The 20,878-nt window shown below is 34.7% G+C and overlaps 1 protein-coding gene across 3 annotated transcripts in view; it reads right to left on the bottom strand.

Annotated features, from left to right (window-relative positions):
* The window catches only part of LOC140755783 (tyrosine-protein phosphatase Lar), a 511,387-nt gene that overhangs the window by 121,738 nt on the left and 368,771 nt on the right, over window positions 1-20,878 (bottom strand). The window contains exon 1 of one of the 3 annotated variants that reach the window (XM_073091108.1): window positions 7,351-7,401. The exons of the other annotated variants lie outside the window; for them this stretch is intronic. The gene's annotated coding sequence lies outside the window, so the exon portion shown is untranslated. Of the gene's footprint in view, window positions 1-7,350; window positions 7,402-20,878 lie in introns of those variants that run through there. 3 annotated transcript variants of the gene reach the window in all.

Below are 20,878 nucleotides of genomic sequence, written 5' to 3'. Positions count from 1 at the left end.
TAAAAGTGGCCACAGAAGCCCCGGCCAATTACACCCGCGCACACGAAGACACGTGTTTCCGGACGTCCGGAAAATCCGGGAACCAAACGAACCGGAACAAAAATCCTGGGACTCCGGGGATTCCTGGAGAACATGAACGAGCGTCGCGGGGCGCGTTTGATTTCTGAACTAGAAAATGAAATCCCATTTAGCTACATATCCCGAGTCCCGTGGGTGCTCGATCGATGTGACATTAATAAACGAATGCCAGTAACGTATTTTCGGAGGCTGTCACACAGGAGTTAAATTATTCATAGGCGGACACCGCCGCGGTCGGACGAGATTAGAGATATCTAAAAAAAGGCGGATCAACTTTGACCGCGCCTAAAAAAACTCGAAAGCCGAAACAATTCATATTGAATACAGCGTGGCTCGCAAATAGGGATTTTTCATAGCGCTGCCAAATTTTCACTAGCTCCCAAATATGCAAAGCAATGTGCGAAAGCTAATAAGCTTGACGACACGCGTGGCGGAGCGGTCACCATGCCGGTCTGACGCGCAGAGGGTCCCGGGTTCGATCCCCGGCCAGACAGATTTCTAAATGATGAATTTAGACTTCTGTTTCTGGGTCTGGGTGTTTGTGTATTTGTCTGTGTGTGTCCATAGCACCCACGATACAGGGAATCCTAGTGTGGGGCTGTGAGTGTAGAAAGCGTTTTATTAATAACAACTTTTGTTATGTATACGTGTCTATATTATCGTTGTTACTACCAGCGGCCAGCATACCGGTGTGACGCGCAATGAGTTCCGGACTCGATCTTCGGCCAACACAAGTCTTATTTATATTGACGAATTTGGATTGCTGTTCTGAGTACATTACCATAACAATATTTAATTTATAAATATAATATGGTACGATATGGCAGTGATAGCCTAGTGGTTAAGAAACTCGGCCTCTCGATCGAGGGGTCCGAGGTACAAGTTATGTGCGTATTAGAAATTAATTATCACTTGTTAAACGGTGAGAGAAAACATCGTGAGGGAACCTGCATATCTGAGAGATTTATAAAAAAAAAATCTCAAAGGTATGTGAAGTCTATCAATACGCACTTGGCCAGCGCGGTGGACTATGGCCTAATCCTTCTCATTATGAGAGGAGACCCGTGCCCAGCTGTGGGACATTAATGGGTTGATGATGATGATGATGATGATATGACACGAAACGATACGATACGACATGATAATTGTGTACATTTTGCAATCTATTTTTGTTTTCTGACAGTTTCATGCGTGCGTGTATCACACTCATTTTTATTCAATACACAGAAGCATCTTAAGTGCTTACACACAAAGGTCTTTTTCTACTTGATTATAACCTCACCAGAAAAGTCAATAACGAACTCTAATAGTAGAAATAACTAGTAACTTAAACACAACGTTACAGCCTACGATACGTCAAAGTAGGTCATAGAAACACTATTTCCTCATAGCAAACACTGAACATCGGTAGTTCGTACATTATTAGCTGCGCCGTTGACCGCAAATAAAAATGCCATTTACATTCGCTTCACTACCGCCTAATGACCGCACTCCACGTCCAATTACATATCAATGATGGATCTTGCTAACTACGAATATATAATCCGATCGCCGTTTTATGACGAGAAATAAAAAGTAGTTTTGAAGGTGCTCGACTGTAGAGGCATCACCTTAACACTTATTTTTACCTATAACAACAAGTGTTTTTCGCTACTGTGTTCTGGTTTGAAGGGTGTGGTAAGCAATACTTATCTGTGGTGCTCCTACTGTATCCTCAGTAGTAATATGGGTCAAATCACAGGTAGGATTTAATCTTATCTGGTGTTGAGTACAGATGTGCAAGAGGCAGTTCCCATTTGTAAGGTAGACTGCTTGCTACTTTGCTAGTTTTAAATCATAAAAATAAAAGTTACGAGATATACCCAAAATCGAGGTAGATCTATCCAGATTATCCACACCCACAACAGAAATCTATTTTTCATTATGATGTCCGCCTATATGGGATAGAACTCGGACCCTTTTGATCCCTTTTGTTTGTAAGACCTGTATGTTGTTCACGTTTCACGCAATAATAAAGCAAACTTTAAACTGGACTCCCATTAAATGCAGAACGTACATTAATTTTAATTCATAACAGCTATTTTTCAGACACATACGAGGCACAAATACGGCGACTTCCTCAAAACAGGGCAAAGAACAGAACATTTGAAAACATAAAGACGCGAAGAACAGAATATTTAAAAACACAAAGACGCAAAGAACAGACCATTTGAAAACACAAAGACGCGAAGAACAGAACATTTGAAAACACAAAGACGCAAAGAACAGAACATTTGAAAACACAAAGATGCAAAGAACAGTTCAAAACACAAACGCAAAGAATAGAACATTCGCGTTTAAATCACGTTGGGGCGGCTGGGGAAAACTGCGTGTGACGGATTATGTTTATTCCTCGTAGCCTAGGACGTGAATGGTCACGTTTTATATGTACGGGGGATTGGGACGGGCGTCAGGACGTGCCGACGCACGCATATAAATAAAAAGACGGGCATTTTTTTACACGGCAACCATGCTCGATTAAATTACGCGCTAGACGCTGCGCGCGAAATTAAATTGCTGTATTGAAGATTTCGCGTTGTGTAACGCTGGGTTCACATGGCGTACTGCATTTTTGTGGCATAAATCGCATCGAGGTTTAAGGTAGAAACCTTTGTGGTTCGACAGCGGCACCATCGCCATCCCTATTTCTGCCTCTTAACAGCAGGGTTAAACGCTGCAGTGTTCTAGTTTGAAGGGTGTGGTGAGGGAGACATACTTTTCCGAGGCGTTCCAGCCTAATCCTCAGGGGCGCATCTGCGGCCGAATTCAGATAGGAATATCTAATCCTATCTGGGTTTGATTACAGATGTCCATGGGCGCAGTAGCCACTTACCATCAGATGGATTGCATGCTCGTCTGCTACTCCTATATTATATAAAAAACCTAGTGATTTTGGTGCATACTTTTTGATTCTATGGTTTATACGCTAAACTTGTAAATCGAATTTTCACCGGACTTTTCAAGTAACTTGCATAAACTTTAACGTATTCGGTTTGCACTGTTTGCAGTGATGGATTGTATTACATAGTCTCGTTCACACCACTCGATGCGAGATGTTTTTTATAAGCTTTTATTTAATGAATGAATAAAAAGTTTACTTTGAATCCATTAACCCAAATCGACTAACTTCAGGCCTTAAGTAATAAGCTTGTTTTCAATTTTTTTTAAGTAAAACTACTCGAAAAAAACGGTTGACGTATGAAAACTTTAGTCAATTCTTTTTAAACGAGTCAAAATTTTCTATGTCATGTCAATTGCACATTCAAAATCGAAGACGATAAATAGTGTAGCACAATGCCGTGTGAACCGAGCCTAAGGCTTTTGTGATAAGGCGACGATAGTACCCTGAAATACGAGCGCACCGTTGCAGCTTCGCCTTATTGCGTGTTATTGAACAATAGAGGAAGCTGGGGAAAATTAAAGGTAAGCAAAATAATATTGTTCCTACAATATTATTCTTCGTGTACGAGTAATATTGAGTAATAAGTATAGAGAATATTATGTATGAATTGCTTATTTAATATTGGTTATTTTGTGATTATCGTAATAACATTGTTAACGTATTACTTAAGTTTCATCGTCTATTGTCGACTTATGTATGACCATTTATTTTATTATTTTCCCATTCCTGGAAATGGATCTTTACGGGCAATGAGATGTGTTTAAATCATATTCTATCATGTTGACCTGTTGAGACTTTCCACACCTTTGAGAGCTTATTCAGAAGGCATTAGTCATATGGGTTTTCTCACGGTGTTATTTTTTCATTAAAAATGTGTAGGCATAATTTTGAAAAATAAGAGAACTGCAATAGTTCGATATTTCTCTTCATAAAACTAAACTGTCTTTCTGCCTTTATACCAAACTGAAAAACACGTGAATATTTTGTAGGTGAGTGTACATTCCTACTTGATACAAAAGGCGTGAAAAGAAAATTATACCCAAATGACTTGCCACCGCCATTTAGTACCACGAACACACTAAACCGTGGGTTAGTTGTAGGTTAGTGGGTCGACCACTTTCTTTGAGATTCAAGTGGACTTAACTGGACTATGTCCTGTTTTTAGAAGGCTAAAGTAGCAAATGCGCATGCAGTTCATCTGACGGTTAGTGGCTACTGCCATCCATGGCCACCTGTAATTAACCCCTAATAATATTTAATTTCTTTGAGGTTATAGGGAATCCTAATGAGTAATCTAATACTTTATGGCGAACCATATGAGTCCTCGGAGTCGAAACTCCGGAGGCACCACCACCACATATTTTTGTGTTATAATAACAGCGATAAGTGCTGCCGTGTTCTGTATAAGGGTATTGTACTTATCGAAGCATTCCAACTTAATCTTCAATAGTAGCAACGCAAATATAATCGACCTCAGATAGGACCCTAGCCTTATCTGAGGTTGATTACAGATGCCCATGAGCGGCAGTGACCACTTACCGTCAGATGGAATGCACATTGCACATTACCTACTCATATTTCTATATTTAAAATAAAATACAATACCGCAAATTATATCCTTATTGCCACCCATCTGTTACCAAAACATTTCAATCAAGGGGAACAAAGGCTGTAAATCAGACGAAACCAATCATAACAGTGTGTCGAGTTTAATAAAATTGTCGATATTAACCGAATCAGTGTAACGATTTACAATATTAATAAAACTTACGTTTATTGACAGAGCCATATAACAAAGGGTATTAACGGTTGAACATTACCGGGCTCAACTAGTAAGCGGGGCTATTTGATGTGCAGTCAATATTGTTTGTTAATAAGTATAAATAATTTATGATTGTTTAGGGCATACGGTTATTCATTTCGATCTGTTTCGTAAAATGTATACTACTGTAAAAATTGCGCGGTCGTGTAAAACGCTAAATTCAGTAAAAAACATTAAATAGGTTTTTTTAAATAAGAATATTTAGATTTTACGTTAAAGGTTTTTTAAACTAATAATTCTAGAAAATCATATATTTTTGAAGTACGATAGCCAAACGCACATTCTTGGCAGAAAAAAACAATCTTTCAAATTTGTTCTATAATTTAAAAAAAGTCAGTAGGCAAGATTCATATTTTATTTAACTGATGTTGGTAACTTATCTTTTATTACGCGCCTTATTAACTTACTCCATCTACGACGTAATAAGCACAAAGTGAAATATACGTATGTAATATACGAAAACAGAAAATGTTTGTTTTCTATCAGAAGTCCATTAGATTTTTCGTCTGCCGCAAAATGATATGAAAACTATGCTTATATTTCATTGTCATTATTTTAAGAGTATGTGTTACGAGCAAAATGACACGTAAAGAAAATTCGCTACACATTGACGAAAATTTTATTATTAAACGGGTAATAGGTTTACGCTGCCACCGGTTTAATTTCATTCTACGACGAGCATTTCATTACGTCGTCCATCAGAGTTAATCGAAATTGCATTGTGCACGCGCGCCGATATATGACGATAATCTGCAACCGCCCGCCCAATACCGCCCTTTAAGGCAAACAATTAATTATTTATTTATTAGTATTTTATTTGAAGTTTAAATACACGGTTAAAGTAATAAGCTCAACGCATGGCGTGTAAATTAAGCTTTTACTGGTTAAATTACATATTACAATAAAAAAAATTGCTACATAGATACGAACGCAAATGTTCATAAAATGTTCTTCATTAAATGTTTAATAATATGTTCAAGTTTAACTTTACGTTGCTTTTACTTGTTTAATTTAATGCTATAACGAGTATGACACCCGCCCAATACCAGCCCAGAAATAGTATGCTGCATAAAGTTCATTGGATCAATTTAAATACATATTTCTAGTTATGCTTTTATGTAATTAACTTTATTAGTTGTTATTCAATTTTAATGTTAAAATCTAAAATAAAATGTTTATCAGTTTAATTTTACTTTACGACGCGTAATGACTTCATCGACAACAGTCAACAGTTATAAATGTGCATTGTGCACGCCGCCGTTGTATTTGCTGATTTATGACGACGAACGGCAACCGCCCGCCCAATAACAAGCCTAAGTTGAATTTTGAATAACGTTAATTGGTTCATGTGAATCATATATGGTCTACCTCTGATATTTATACCATAGACCAAAGTTCAGATACCGGAATAAGCGAGAAATGATTCATTGACATTCTTTCTGCAGAGATTGACTTATGTTAAAGATTTTTTGAATTAAATTCTTTAACAGCGTTGTGCACTTTTTTTGATGGATAAAAAATGTTAAACTCGTGTCAGGACACGTGGCCCGATCGTAAAATCGTACGACGGAAAAGCAAACTGCAAAAGTCAAGATGTCATTCGGTGTCAGAAAGCAGCATAGAAAAAATATGTCAATGGGCGTCAGTTTCATTTTTTATTTATGTATTATATTTTATTATTCAGGTTAGGTTTCGAAAGTTTTAACTTCGGCCAGCACTTTTGGAGTGCAACCCGTTAATTTATTTATTTTGTTGAAGAACTTAACCTAACCTAAACTATATCATAGAGTCGTAAGTTGGAAATCAGTAAACGATATTTTTAGCATACAGAACTAAGTTAGATCGTTCTATGCGCAAAAAATGCGACATTTTTATCACAGAGCGAGCGTCATGTTTAAGTCACTGAAAAGAAAATCTGCGACAGGAAAATAAACGGTATTTCTAAGAAAGGGTAAGGTTTGACTTTTTGTTACCTTTGTAATAGCCTTTGGCCCTTGAGCCGTCTATTGTAATACATACTCTGTCGAATACGGCTTCATGGCTAAATTCCCAAGGCACTGACGACCAAGAAAATACACAAAGACAACGGTTTAAGCCAGTACTATGAAAGTATTGAAATTGAAAGGTTTTAGAAAATAATGGGAATTATGGAGCAGACGACATCTTTAGAAAAGCCAAGCTTCCAAAAATATTCCACCTTTTAAAGCATTATAAGGTATATTATTTTAGCATGAATAAGCTTTAAAATTATACTATCGTTTTCATAAAGGTATTTCAAAAATTGAAAACAAGGAGAAAATAATTTCTCCTTGTTTTCAATTTTTCAAATACCTTTATGAAATTGATATAATGATAAAATATTTAATCAGTTAAGTCTTAAAAGAGACATCACACATTTAAATAAGCCTATTTCCATATTTCTTACTAAAATACCTTACAAAACATTAGAAAAGACTTCTCCGTAGCGTCAGAAGACTTCTGAAACAGAAGAATTGGTTAGTCTACTTACGTGTGAGGTAACGTATAAATATATTCCCAGTGTCGTTGATCGGCACGCCGGGCGGCAGAACCGGTATGGGCACTGCTCTAGTGTAATCTTCTGTGACTTCAGTAAAGTCTTCTGCTTCTTCTGTGGGTGGCTCGGTTTCTTCTATTTCTTCGTCTGTTCGAGAAGAATTACCGTTTGAACCTAACGCGCGGTTGTCGTATTTTTTGCTTTAATCATAGTGATGTGATCGTATATCACAATTACTTATTGCTAGGGAAATGTATGCAGCGGCATGCATTAACATATTGCGTTGATAAATAACTTACTTAAAGTAATTACAAATGGCTGACAATAAAAGTGCGTTTATAGAGACACTGATATTTCATATGAATGTTTACTGTGTTGAATTTTATTTGTAACATAGAAATTATGGCGGAAAACCAGTGTCACCAAAATCACACTTTATTTAACAATTAGTACTTATATTACATTATAAAATTAATACAAAATTACATAGAAATATAAACATAAATTTCAGGCATATCCATGACATTCAAGAACAATTACTTTAATCGAATATAACTTATTTATTGGAACATTTTTTGTCGACTACATTAATATTTGCAACCTTATACCAATATTGCACCAAAACATTTCTAACAATCTCCTTTTACAGTGCAATCTGTCTTCTACTTCCCGACAATGCGCCTTTATAAATCATCCCCATTGTTATAGAGAAAAAACGGCCGAGATCTCGATACGGTATCGATGTAATAAATAAACATTGGACGAACATAGATTATTGAAAGATTTATATCTCAGTTCTCTATGTCCATTATTCACGGAACTATTGTATGAAGACGGTAAACGGGTAATGGGAGACCGAAATGGAAATGAATAACTTTGTATGCGGTAATAAAGTGGTTTTGTGTTTGTTGGGATTGTTATTCTGTTAAAAGGAGCTGATTAGATAGCTTGTAATTGTGTAGTAGGTAGGCAGATATAGTATCATGTAGGTGTAGGTATAGACGTGTATTGTTTATTTTTATGGTATATGAAAGATTGGTTTGCAGATACGGGAGTTGCAGTAATATTATGTTATGAAAATGATAGTTAATTTATTCTCTGCTGTTGAAAAAATCTTGTTTATTCTTGTCAAAATTTTACCAATCATATTGATAGACAGAGAGACAAATAAAATTTTTGTTTATTTACACTTGTATATACACTTTTAAGATACATTTAGGTATCTTGAAAGTGTCTTATTACAAGATACAATAGAAGTGAAGATAGAATTGAAGAAAACATAGTTTCAAGATGAATACATATATGACAAAAACTTGACGATTCTAAACATAAATAGATAATTACTACTTCATACTTGCACAGCTGTGTCAAAATAATTAGGCATTTAGCTGCAATCGTGCTTGAATACTTGCAATTTCTCTCAAAGACCAAATCTAGCTGAGGAAAGGGGCGGAAGAAAAACAAAATACGAAAGTAAACTCCAGTTCCGCTACTTCCCGAAAGCAGGTCGTGAAATCTCAAAAAACATTAGTCATAAACCCAAAACAGGTTATATTTCGTTTTAAATCTTTTGTAAGTGCCACTAATGAATGGCGGTGGAGGGAGGAAAGTTTAAAAATAAACAAGAAGAGAACAATGGCTGTCTACAGCGGACGCTTCCAAGATCTGGTGTTGGAGAAAAAAAGGACGCCACAACCTCTGAAGTGATATTTTTATTATACGAGCGCAGCGGTGTGCCTCTGTCTTCCATTTTCAGTGAAGAGATGAGAGGCTAACAAAAAGACAAAAGGTTCTAACTTTGTTGTAATAGACTAACGTGCTTGATTGATTTCTATGACCATTTGTGTTTTAATTGTAATGTATTTTATAGATACATCGTTACAAGTATATAGTTGAACTAAGCAGCATGTAGTCCTTCTGATGGTAAGTGGCTACTGTCGCCCATGGACATCTGTAATCAATCTCAGACAGGATTAGATATTCCTACAGTCGGTCACAGATGCGCCGCTACCCCTCAGGACTAAGCTGGAACGCTTCGGAAAGGTACGTCTCCCTTACCCTTCAACCGAGAACACAGCAGCGTTTAACACTATTGATATTAGGCAGACATATGTGTGGACGTAGCGTCTCTTGGGTCAAAGTATACTTGATAACAAACGTTTTTGGAACTATGAAGAAGACCTAAACATATTTTCTGCCGACGGTTTCATTCATCACCATAAAGAATATCTAATATGCAGTTTACTACGAAGCGTAAATGACAAAATCTAAGCATTTTGTCTTTCAAGTCTAACATGTGTCGCGAGGGCTACGATCACGCGATCTTTACTTAAAGTTACTCACCTTGACATATCACACTTATAACGTAAGCAATGTTTTACATGATCGATAGCACCGATCACTGGATAAGCAAAAGGCACGCGTCGCCATATTTCAGATCGGTTCATATGGAACAAATAACTTTTCTATCGGCCCACCGATTTATAGCGCCATCTATCGTTAATAGTGCCTATTAATATGAATCACGCTCCAATCCGTATAAGGAAATGTATTGGGGATTATTGTGGATTCATTTTCATTTAAGTAAGGTAAGTAAAAAACAGTTGTATGTATTTAAAACAGACAGGTATGTAGTTGAAATATTGAAGGTATTAAATATAGCAAAAAATCAAAGTACCTAAATCTATACTAATATTATAAAGGGGAAAACTTTGTTTGTTTGTTTGATTGTAATGAATAGGCTCAAAAACTACTGGACCGATTTTAAAAAATCTTTCACCATTCGAAAGCTACATTATCCACGAGTAACATAGGCTATATTTCATATGAAATATATTTGATAAATAGATTTTGAGGCGGTACAAAGTTTGCCGGGTCAGCAGTACTAAATATAGTGGAATTGATGTTTGTACAAGTTAAAAATAAGTATGTGTACTCGTATTCTTAACTGCTTGTTTTATGTCTATAAAAACTAGTTATTTCAAATCAAAAGAATGTTTTACCAGTAGACTGACATCGTTGTTCAAACAACAAATTAAACATCCGTATGATAGATACTGAGCATATAGTCGCTTAAGCAACTGTTCAGTAGTTTAAGCGACAAAATGGTAGCCTACGCAACCATCGCGCAGTAGCCAAATAGGGGGTCAATGTTAAGATTTATACTTATATGCGGTATTCCAATTTACTTTTTAAGGCATCTACTTCTTATCAAACTCAGGTAAACCCTTAGTATGAGTTTTTACGTTTTTACAGAAAAGACTGTTTTTGTATTTGTTTACGTCTTTCCCATATATTTCCAATCAATTATAAAACAATCCGCTAGGGGCACTGATTGGAAATGTATGAGAAATACGTAAACAAATACAAAAACAGTCATTTTTGTAAGAAAGTAAAAAAACTCATACTAACGGTACAGGTAAGATCAAATGTACTGCAGTCTTGTACACTACTCTCATCATATTAAACAACTGTGTTTGTTCTTACGTCTTAATTTTCAAAAACAACTAGAGTTAAGTTCCAACCACTTACAATAAATATGCCAACATTGTAGCGGCAAAATGGTGAGTCTGTGGAAAAATCTCTTCATTCGAAAAGAGAAATTGAACCATAAATCTAAAGCATCGCAGTGCTACTAAAATCTACTACCGACCCACATTTACCCTTGTTTTAAAGATGCTATGAGTTTTTGGTTTGTTTAAATGCTAAATACGGGAAATTAAGTTTTTATACTTTGAAGGTGGTAGAACTCTTTGTGGTTCGACTCCGGCGGCACTATCGCCACACCTATTTCTGTCTCATAACAACATTGTTAAGCGCTGCTGTGTTCTGGTTTGAAGGTGTGGTAAGGGAGACATACTTTTCCGAGGCGTTCCAGCTTAGTCCTCAGTGGTATCAGCGCATCTGTGACCGATCTCAGCTAGGAAAATCCTATCTGTCCGAGGTATCGTAGCATTTGTACAAATTGTGGGACATAGTCTATAGTTTTAAACAATTAGGTTTTTTGATTTTATAATATTGTAATTTTTATTAAAAAAAAAAACACTTTTCGATTAAAAATACCTTGACTTTAATAAGATAATTTTAACTGAAATTACAAGTTGAAGTATTTAAATATACAATTCTTCAGTATTTTAAATTTATATGAGTGTGGTATTATTTCTATACTCAGGAATCATTTTGTACGTTATTGTACTCACAATAACAACCTTACTGATATTGTAACAATATATAATACATTAAAGCGGAATCCTCTAGGAACATTGGATCATAAATCCAAAGTATAGCATTAAGCTAAAAGAGCTTTCTCACAAAGCTATCATTTCTTCCTTCTGTTTCATAGTAATCATGCGTTTAACATTGTAAGAACAAAATTAAGTAAAAGATCAAACAAAAATGTTCTAGGAGATTAGTATGAAGAATAATGTTAATAAATTTATAACTTTTCCTTCGGTTTTTAATAATCATGCGTCTAACATTGTAAGAACAAAATTGCATAATATTTGTAAGAAAAAAATCTGATTAGTATGAAGAACAATGTTAATATTTTTTTTTATAATACAGAAGTAGCACACGAGCATGCAGTCCACCTGATGGTAAATGGCTACTGCCGCCCATGGACATTTGTAATCTTATAAGATAATAAAATATACATTTTCCAGGCGTTATATCTTAATCTTCTAGGGTAGCGTCGCATCTGTGACCGACCTCAAATATTTAATCCTATCTGGAGTTTTAAAGATGTTCATGGGCGGCAGTAGCCACTTAACATCACGTAGACTGCATGCTCTTCTGCTACTTCTATATTGTAAAAACATGAATAAATCTGAGGATTCATATGGGCCTATACAGCTTTTTTAGGGACTAACGCAGAGGTACGGTTTTTTCTAGTCAATTTCTCCCAATGATCCACATTGTAATCTTGCTTATAAAGTGATTTTCGTGAGATAAAAAAATACTGCCTTTTTATAGCATAAGGAGCTATTTTGCATGGAAGCTGATCCGTCTCTTTCAAATTATAATATGTTTAAGGGAAATTCTAGTAAGATTATAGAAGTTAGTAGAATCCTTCGCTCCATTGCAGGAGTACGGCTACCTATTTTACCTTATATTAGAGCTCTTAATCGTTCCTATTTGAACCAAGGCCCTAACACTATGTTATTGTGTTATATAGAGTTAGAGGCAACACACTGTAACATACAATGATAGGTACATGAAAACAACAGATTTCCATAGGTGATGAGCAACCATTTAGTGCACATGCTTATTTTATACTTCAGTTAGTAAAAATATTAAGTCTGCATAAACTTTATACCTCTAACATTAGACTTATTATTGTAAGTATCTCAGAAGTATGGAATATATTTATTAAATGGATTTTACAGCTTGTAGAAAAATCATAATGTACTGCCGTACATTAAAAGCTATCTCGAGTTGCTCTTCTTTTTCCCAAAACAACATATTTTTTCTTAACTACAAAAACATTCTACTCATTATATTCTATTACGAAATTGTTAGATGCCTGTCTTTAAATGCCTACGAATTCGAGACACAATGAAAGCGAAAAGGCAAAATGTCCCCCATATAATTTACGGAGTGCATAAAAAAAAACATCAACACAATATGAAAGTACACACGCGACGAAAAGCGTTAGCGAACGTAATTTTTTAAAGAGGAACTTTACGATATATTTTGATATCGATAAAGAGACACATCATGCAAATGACGCTCTTAGCAAAGTGCACTTCGTCGTGAGTGTATTAAAATATTTTACTCCACACGACACATTTCGAAGGCGTACAGTGAGCCACAACTTTTCACTTTGAATCAACGAAGCTGTGTATAAAAATGTAATTGTTGTCAGTAATATTTTGCCCGACAATAATAGAAGGAATTATGTATTGTATCTTGTTTTATGTTTGTATATTTTAGACTGAATTGAATTTTCACTTATAAGGTGTCGTTACATTCCTCTTCGTGTGTAAATAGGCACATTCAATTTTCAAGAAATAAAAATAACATTTTTTTTTTCACCTCGACATATACTACTTATTAATTCAGTCGGTGCTGGGGAGTGTATCAATTTATATATCACCAGTAAGGACTGCTAGTTTTACTGTCATTAGACTTTCCAACTAAGTCCTTGGGTAGTTTATGAGGACAGTGTTCAAAACGCCACGCTTATTTACATATGACAAATAATTACTTATATATCTATTTATTATGAAAACTGTGACTTTTAATTCTATAAGTATTTCAAATAGTTCACAAAGTTTTCCGGAAAACCGTAGCTCTTTCAAAGAAAACAATAACATGCAAACTTCTGTCGCCCATTGTAAATTTAGTACAAAAGTAGCACAGAGCTTGCCGCGTACCTCAACGGGCCTTATGAGCGAAACGACTTTCGTTAGCGAGTGTACTCACTGCATGTAGGAGTAAACTGAGTAACGACTCAGTTCGCGAGGAGTAACTTCGTAAGAGCCTCTCTTTTGGAGAATGTGCTCACCTGTGTTTGTACTACGTTTTTCTAAACAGTTTAGGGCAATTCCCATTTCTTAGAGAGATTTTTATTGTACTGGCAAATAAGCATGCATTTCATTAACGTTTGGTTTGAATGATAACGCATGATAAATTTAGTGACGTTACTCTAAATCCAATCTGACGGATGCCTCGAGATGGTGTACCAATTATTTTTATGAGACCCTGTGATATAAGAATCAAATGAAAGGATTTTCTGTAAAAATTGTGGAAACTAAGAATGAATGAAGGAAAGAACGTAATTAAAAAGTCGTTTTAAGAGATTTTTTTACATAAGAATGACTGATTCTTCACGAAATTTATTTCCAAGAAATCACTTACAATCTTTTACAATAAAAACAAAAAACATGCAAACTTCTCCCATTCTCCCAAATTCCCATTGTAAATTTAGTACAAAAGTAGCAAAGAGCCTTATGAGTGAAACGACTGTCGTTAGCGAGTGTACTCACTGCACGTAGGAGTGAACTGAGTAACGACTCAGTTCGCGAGGAGTAACTTCGTAAGAGCCTCTCTTTAGGAGAATATGCAGGTACACACCTGTGTTTGTACTACGTTTTTCTTAACATTTTAGGGCAATTCTCATTTTCTTAGAGAGTTTTTTATTGTACTGGCAATTAAGTATGCATTTCATACTCGTTTGGTTTTAGTGACAATGCATGATAAATTTAGTGTCGTTACTCTAAATCCAATCTGACGGATGTCTCGAGATGGTGTACCAATTATTCTTATGAGACCCTGTGATATAATAAAATCAAATGAAAGGATTCTCTGTTAAAATTGTGGAAACCAAAAACAGGTAAAAAGTCGTTTTAAAAGTTTTTTTTATATAAAAATGACAGATTCTTCACAAAATTTATTTCCAAGAAACCACAGCTCTTTTACAAAGAAAACAAGAGCATGCAGACTTCTGTCGCCCATTGTAAATTTAGTACAAAAGTAGCAAAGAGCCTTATGACTGAAACGACTGTCGTTAGCGAGTGTACTCACTGCACGTAGGAGTAAACTGAGTAACGACTCAGTTCGCGAGGAGTAACTTCGTAAGAGCCTCCAAAAGAGTTGGAGAATATGCAGGTACACACTCGAGTAACACAACACCCTGTGTTTTTACTACGTTTTTCTTTAAAGTTTAAGGCAATTCTTATTTTCTTATAAACATGTGTTTTTGTTAACACTTTCGAACAATTCTCATTTTGTTACAAAAAAAATGGTTTTTACATAAAACTAAGCCTGCAATTCACATGTTGGTGAGTGGTCACTGTGGTGCATACAATTATGTAATTAATTTCAAATACCATTGGAGTTTTTAGTAATTGATCCATGACAACAATCTGTTATCAAAACCGAATCGCGATAGTAAAACCTATTCGAATTAATCTCTGTGCATTAAGTCTGATCGCATCCATTCCATCGTAATCCACCAAAAAACTGAATACAGCACATAACAATACTGTGTCAGGCATAGAAATAGATAACGAGGCACGACGGGGTTTACTACTTCTTATAGTTGCATAAATGAGCATTGTGATACACAATAATGTGTATTGTTTCCTATCTGTCCTTTTAAAAGCCATATCCTGTCTATTGTTACTGTCTAGTTTCACGCACCTGTACGGGTAGGAATAATAAGCACAATTATAAACATAATAGGCTAACACAATAGGCTACTCAGTGTGGCTCTTAGAGGCACCTCTTCAGACGAATGGTCTTTTAGGTTTGCGCCTATGGTAAGAGCTAGTTATTAAGATGAGTTATACTTTAAAAAAGTGCCTTATGTAGTGCCTTAAATTAGGCAAAAAGTTGGTAGTTATATAACATATTTTATTTTATTATTTAGCTGTATTTTAACCATTTACAATTTTAATAAAACTTATGACGTCTTATTTATTGATAATCTATAAAATTACAACTTTATACATATATACAATAATATTTACAAAATTATTAAATTATCATATAATATTACATAATAAATAATATGTAAATAAGTTTTTTTTATAAATAATATGTTGTAAATGTTGCAATAAATATATCAAATTGTGAAAAAAATATGATGTCTTAACAACTTTTTTGTAAAATGTATTTTTGTCAAAATGCAGTTAATAATACATATTTTATGTAAATTATAATCAATGTTTACATCAACCACACTCTATAAATCAATAAATTACATGCATATGCCTGAAATACATAAATTCTTAAAATAGGTATAAACAAGACTTACATTAATTATCAGCTAATTACAGTAATCTTATAATGTTTACAATATTTTAAATAAGAACTGACGATATAACGGCGGCTATGTTAATCTTTGATTTAGAATTAAATATTTTGCGATATTTTCCAAAGGGAAATTGTAATAAGCCTTACTTAATATAGAGCACGTTTACAAAGAAACCTATTAAGTTAGCTTTGTACAAAAATTCATTATTTTGTTAAAATTATAAACTTTTTATGACTGGGCGTACTTATAAAGATACAAGAAAAGATAATCGAATAACGTATTAGAAAAATAACAACATAATCTTTTGAAATAAGAATATAACCTGGTATAAAAATCGCAATATACTATTTACTTTATGGAATAGCTTAGTAGAAACACACAGAATAACTTTATATAAGATTACTAGAAAAGAAAACAGAATCTGGTAGAAATTGAACATAATATGTTTAGTTAAAAGACAAGTCACGCGACCGAATCATAAATTATTTCTAGTAGCCGGCACAAAGGCACATAGGCGCGAAACATTATTCAGGGTTTGAAAACATTTGGCGTATGTTTAGTATATACATATGTATGTGTATGTGTGGCGACAATAAAAACGCTAAGTCACTCTTATGCGAAGTTTAAGGTCTTGGAACATAAGCTGTGTTTAAACGTTTAAACTAGTATAATGCTTTGTCCTTCATTAATTCTAATTTTTTTTTTATAATATAAGAGTAGCAGACGAGCATGCAGTCCACCTGATGGTAAGTGGCTACTGCCACCCATGGACATCTGTAATCAACCCCAGATAGGATTAGATATTCCTACCTGAGGTCGGCCACAGATGCGCCGCTACCCCTGAGGACTAAGCTGGAACGCCTCGGAAAAGTCTGTCTCCCTTACCACACCCTTCAAACCGGAGCACAGCAGCGCCTAACACTGCTGTTATTACGTAGAAATAAATGTGGCGGTGGTGCCGCCGGAGTCGAACCTCAAAGGGTTCTACCACCTTCAGACTTCATCTAATTGGATTAAACGTTGTAATTGTTGGCTTTTCAAAAATATTTTGTGTTGTCTAATATCACGAATGGAGATTTATATGATGAATCATTTACAATACCTGTCTGATACACAGATTTTTCCGGGTTTTTACTTACATTTAAAATGATGGATTTAGTTTTCTGTTTTTTTTTGTCTGCGTGTTTGTATGTATGTCTATGACACCTGTAACTATTTACTAGTACTTATGTGGGCTATGAGATTGACATTTGATATTACAGTTAGAACTTTTTACTTTGATTCTTAAAAATCGAACGAAAATAATAAAGATGTGACGTCATAATAAAATACTTCATAAAAAATAAAGCTTACGTAAAACCAATCTAAACAATTCAAGCTCAAAAAATTATATCCCGAAATTCTCGAGATACAACTCTAAAATCTTAGCGCACGGTATTAAAGAGAGTTCTTCTGTAGCCATAGAAAATAAACCACGAATAACAACATAAGCACAGGATGCTCGCACACACCTGAAGAGTCGTGACAAGATTTTCTGCTTACCATAAACAATATTACTGCACAACTCACAACTACGGTGTAGGTACGCTCGTCGAGAAAACTACTTGAATTAAACTATTTTATTTTACTTAGTTATTAAATATGAAGTTTATGTTGGGAAGTTTTTCTATTATAATATTTGACATTAGTAAGATGAGACGTTTATTAATGACTTTGAATACAATATGTTATTTTTTTATTAAGTGGCATGCGTTATATAAATTAATTATTACTTGACTTAACATTGATTGAATAAGTTGAAAGAAATTAATTCATACTTGTCCTAGGGGATCTTAATGTTTTTCGTTGTAACAGAATAACTATGTCTCACAGTATTCATGGGTTAATTAAATAAAAATACTAAAATTACACCTTATTTGTATAATTTGTATTATTTAATAATGACCGAAAATTTTCAGAATCCACCACGATTGACTGGTAGACAATACCATTAGGTATTCAGTTTGCTTTATTGCAGCATGACTATTTTACAGAAGTACTGCAATAACAAACTTAAATAAGTGAATAAATGTATTCCTCACATAAAAACGTTATGCGTTGTTTACTAAACATACGAGGCATACATTCGTCCCAGTTTTAATACACAACGCACGACACAGCACAAATCTGATTTTGCATGTTTCATCATATTTCGTATTCATTGTTTTCACAGCTGTCTGAACAAATTTTAATACATGTCAGCTTTAGGTCGACGTTGCTTTGGATGGAAATAAAATTCATAAGTATTTTGGACTAAGATTTATGTGCATTTGTAAGGGAGGAATTTAGTTTTGTGTGTTAATAACTTGTGAATGGAAATTAATTTATATTTTGTGTATATGAATAATGTTTTAAAAATATGTTGTTTGTGATATAGTAATTTTTTTACGAATATAAATGAAATTAAGAAAAGTTTTCAGCTTAATTAATGGAAAACATAATACAAAATAAATTGAGGTGTATATTCTGGTTTTGGACATAATTATGTGTATTCAAGGCGCCAAGGATTCTAAGGTTTACTTCAAGCAATGAAAAGTATGCATGATACTGAAACCTCTACAACTTTAATTCTGTAACAAACGGGTGTAAACTTGAATAATTAAAATTCATATAACTAGCGATAAAAATAACTCTTTTATATAATTTTAGATATTTCAAGAGCCGTTTTCCTATCAAGTAGTTTTGTACACGCGTGCGCGTCCTTTTGTTTCTTGGATACCGTTGTTGAAATTTTAGCCACAAACGCGAAGCAAAAATACCACAGCAACTTGTTTCACGCGTGAGTAAACTTAAGACACACCCGCGTGACAAGAAAAAGACACAAAGACAACTTTAACAAAAACATTTCCTTCAACAACACCAGTGGTTACCTATAGCAATTTTATTCCACTACAAGGCATGTTAAAAGAATTTCAAATAACTTTGCAACGTGAGTTTGCAATTTTAATAGAAGAATAACATGCTTTCCTTTACAAAGGACGACGTAAACATTTTGCTTGCGACTGTACCGCTTCCTTATTCCAGCATTTACTGTCATATAACTGTGACATAAAATGACATACGTGCACGCAAAGGACTATAACTTTCTTATGGAAATATATTAAGGAGGAATACAAATGTACTTATATTACCGACGTTATTTTCGTTTTGAATTTTGAGACGATTACGATTTGGCCTAAATATGTTGCTGGTTGTTGTCTCTGTTGTTAGTCGCTATTAGTACATTTTGTGGAAATTGGAAATTATTTGGAAATTTAAATTCATGTGTACGTATTTTTGTGAATGTAACTGTGCTATTTGCTTGAATAAAAAGTTACTTGAATAATATACACATAAGGATGGTCTTTGGAGCCGTAAATAAGATTTTAGTAAAGAAGTCAGTATTTATTTTTTATTAGAGAGGTAATAAAATGACTCAGAAGGTGGTAGAACCCCTTGTGGTTCGACTCCGGCGGCACCACCGCCACACCTATTTCTGCCTAATAACAGCAGTGTTAGACGCTGCTGTGTTCCGTTTTAAAGGGTGTGGTAAGGGAGACATACTTTTTTGAGCTTAGTCCTCAGGGATAGCGGCGCATCTGTGGCCGACCTCAGATAGGAATATCTAACCCTATCTGGGGTTGATCACAGATTTCCATGGACGGCAGTAGACTTAGCATCAGGTATACTGGATGCTCGTCTGTTTCTCCTATATTATAAAAAAAATGACTATGACGTCCCTTTGGTGGTACATATTGACGGTCACTTATGGACATTGTAACTAACTCATTATAGACCACGTTTAATCTGAAATCGATCACAGATGCGTTGCCATACCTCAGGACAAAGATGGTAGCTTTATTACTAAGTTAAATGGCATCCACACAAAACGACCGAAACTCGAGGACAGCTTCTCGATAGTAATAACACTGGAAACAGTATTAACATCTTATATAGAAAATTCTCGTGTCACAATGTTAGTTACCGTACTCCTCCGAAACGGCTTTACCGATTTTCACCAAATCAGTAGGTCTGAGAATCGGCTGCTATCTATTTTTCATATCTCTAAGTGATAAGGGTTGTTCACCCATATTTTTTTTTATTTATATGGCAACACAACGTTTGCCGGGTCAGCTAGTATATATATAAAATATATTTTTAGAGAGTATTTCAACGCAAACCGTACTCAGCAATTTTGTTGATACCTAGCCTAGAATTAAAATGCATGATTCCACTCCATCCAAATCATGTTACAATCGAGATTCCATAATAAAAACATTCAACTTCACTCAGAGTGGAATCAAAATAACGCTATTTTCTAGCGTCCAAATGTTATTTCATAGAGAGGCAGAGAGTTCAAAAGTTTATTCTATAGTATTGAATAATAAAATCCGACCGATTGGTTACAAAAATATAGAATACTAGTTTTTGCCCGCGGCTTCGCCCGCGTTTAAAAGAAAATAATATAACATACATAAAACTGAAAATTCGTACCTTCAACTTTGCTAAAGATCATCACTTGATCAAATGCATAGTTTACGATTCAATCTATGTTTTGGGTCTAAAAGATCGATGCTCCGATTAATCGATCTTAGATCGCCATCCCTAGTTCCCGTGGGATTTCCGGGATAAAAACTATCCTATGTCCTAAAATTTCATTAAAATCGGGTCCGTGGTTTGGGCATGAAGAAGAGACAACCAGACAGACAGACAGATAGAGTTACTTTCGGATTTATAATATTAGTA

Source organism: Epargyreus clarus, unplaced genomic scaffold, assembly GCF_041222505.1.
Source record: "Epargyreus clarus isolate Ecla_fem2 unplaced genomic scaffold, WU_Ecla_fem_2.2 ptg000034l, whole genome shotgun sequence".
NCBI classification, from domain to species: domain Eukaryota; kingdom Metazoa; phylum Arthropoda; class Insecta; order Lepidoptera; family Hesperiidae; genus Epargyreus; species Epargyreus clarus.
This window is presented reverse-complemented; position numbering and strand designations above follow the sequence as displayed.